The sequence below is a fragment of the Gopherus flavomarginatus genome, chromosome 12 (assembly GCF_025201925.1).
Source record: "Gopherus flavomarginatus isolate rGopFla2 chromosome 12, rGopFla2.mat.asm, whole genome shotgun sequence".
NCBI lineage: Eukaryota > Metazoa > Chordata > Testudines > Testudinidae > Gopherus > Gopherus flavomarginatus.
In genome coordinates this window covers 15739094-15741662 of record NC_066628.1, presented here as the reverse complement: position 1 = coordinate 15741662, position 2569 = coordinate 15739094, and the positions used below count along the sequence as shown (strand labels likewise).

At 42.6% G+C, this 2569-nt stretch overlaps 1 pseudogene; it reads right to left on the bottom strand.

The window, feature by feature from the left end:
- Positions 1 to 857: 857 nt before the first annotated feature.
- LOC127033187 (olfactory receptor 1020-like) lies at positions 858 to 1830 on the bottom strand (annotated as a pseudogene).
- Positions 1831 to 2569: the final 739 nt, after the last annotated feature.

The following is a 2569-nucleotide window of genomic DNA, read 5'->3' as shown; positions in this document are numbered from 1 at the left end:
CACTGGTGTAAAACTGAAATAAGTGAGACTATAACCAGACCGCATTGTGTGTGGGGGAGGTGGAATTTGCTTCTTCCTGATCCTGTAGGCAATTTTCTCACACCATGAGTGTTGGTTATCTGGATAATGTGATTATAGAGTCTGATACTCCTCCCACTCACACTACTGTTGCATTGATTCTGCCCACGTTAACACCAATGTAATTCTACCGACAGGAAAGGAAGCCACTCAGATACCACCAATTTTAGATTCATTTCCAGCTACCCTGCTGCTATCTATCATAATATTTCCACACACCCTCATACAGTGGGAGCAAATCATAACTGTCCCTGTGATTTTACACTGATGTAAACCCACTAAAGTCAAAACCATTACATGCAAAGTGTTGTATCATGGCCAGTAAACTCAAAGTCCAGTCTGAATCTTAATGCATTACTCTTCACATGGCCACATGAGGGGGGAATCTACTAGGATCCCTGCTTTGAAGAAAGGGAAGGTTACACAGCAAATCATTCTGATTTCTCGTTTCTAGGAACCCATGGAAGTGTGAATGACAGCCTCAGATAGAAACAAAGAGAGTTATTCTGTGCTAAATAATAACAATAATAATAAATAATAACTCATTATGACAAACAAGCCCATTTTAATTGATATTCCCAGGAGAGAGAAACATGAATCAGGGATTGGTTGGCCCTGCTGCCCTTATTCAGACATGTAGCTCTTCCTCACATCAAGAGTCCAATTATATTTAATAGAACTGCTCTAATAGGTAAGGGCTGCTGGCTCGTGCAGTGATTCACAGCATCATCCCATCAGATGAGCTCCCATTATCTTGATTTTATTGCAATGTACAATAATTACATACAAAATAGTTTGCTATTTGTCATGAAATTCATAATCTCGCTAACAGCTTTTCTCAAGGCCTCCTTGACCTCTTTGTTTCTCAGGCTGTAGATGAGAGGATTGACCAAGGGAGTCAGGACAGTGTAGAAGAGAGAGAACACTTTGTGCAGTTCTCTCAGTGTGTTGGTGTCTGGTAGCAGATAGACAAAGATTAGTGTCCCATGGTAGAATGTAACCACAATGAGGTGAGAGGAGAAGGTGGAAAATGCCTTTTGCCTCCCGGTGGTGGAAGGAATTCTCTTGATGGTGGCGATGATACGCACGTAGGATGCCAGGGTTAATAGAACGGGGGGGCAGTGTTAGTATGGAGGAGAACAGGAAGGTCACAAGAGCCATCAGGCTGGTGTCACTGCAGGACAGTTTTACTAATGGGTTGTAATCACAAAAGAAATGGTCAATTTCACTGGGGCCACGAAAAATCATTTGTGATATCTGACATTCAGTGATGGTGCAAGCCACAAAACCACTTACCCAAGACCCAGCTGCCAGCCAGAAGCAGAGCCTGCCATTCATAAGGGCTGCATACTGCAGTGGTTTGCATATCGCTAAATACAGATCATAAGACATCACTGATAAGAGACAGCATTTCACAGCTACCAGAGAACCAAAGAAATCAAGTTGTGCAATACAGACCTGGACAGAAATGGTTCTGTCCTCAGTCAGGAAACTGGCCAGCATCCTGGGCAGGATGGTTGAGGCACAGCAGATTTCCAAGCAGGACAAGTTCCCCAGGAAGAAGTACATGGGGGTGTGAAGGTACTGATCAGCCATAACTAGTGCAACGATGAGAATGTTCTCAGTCATAGTCACAATGTAGATCACTAGAAACAGCAGGAAGAGAAGAATCTGCAGTTGGGGGAGATTCCCGAATCCTAGGAGGATGAATTCTGTGCTAAATGTTTGATTTCTCCAGGCTGTGTCTGCCATGGACTCTATCAAGAAATGTAGTTAAATAAATAACCTATGAAATATGACATTATAAAAGAATGTGGGGTTATGTGGTGTCATTTAATTTTGTCGATGTTTAAATGTAGTCATGAATGAGCTTTGCAGGATCTTTGTTTTTCTATGCATCTTTTTCCTGCCGGTATCATGTTCATAGATACTGTAACCTCACACCCCCATCTGGGCTGGTACCATAATTATCCCCCATTATGTTGTGTAATATATTGCTATCGGTGAAATCTGGGAGTCAAGAAAGCAAGGTACTATGCCTGACTCAGTGTGACCTTGAGAAAGCCATGTAGTTCTGTACCTCAGTTTCCACAGCTGTAAAATGAGGATAATGGTACCATGTAAAGTGGCTTGTTATCTTCTAGTATTTAACATCTTCACAGTGCTCTGAGATTATTGACAGCTTTCTGTTCATACTCACAAGTAAAGCCAAACACATCGCCTTCTCACACTGAGAGCTGATTTTTACACCAATGTGTAAGGGCTTGTCTACGCTGGCAAGTTTTTTCAATGAAACTAATGTCACCAAAGAAAAATCGACAAAAGCAAAGTTGCCAAAGCGTGTCTACATTTGCTCCCTCTGTCGATAGTTCGGGTCCACTTTGGGGCATCTTTGTCAACAGTGAGAGCAATGGATTGTGGGTATGTATCTCACAGTGCCTGGTGACAACATCCGTCACCAGGTGCTGTGGGAATGTGGAAACGGAGCACG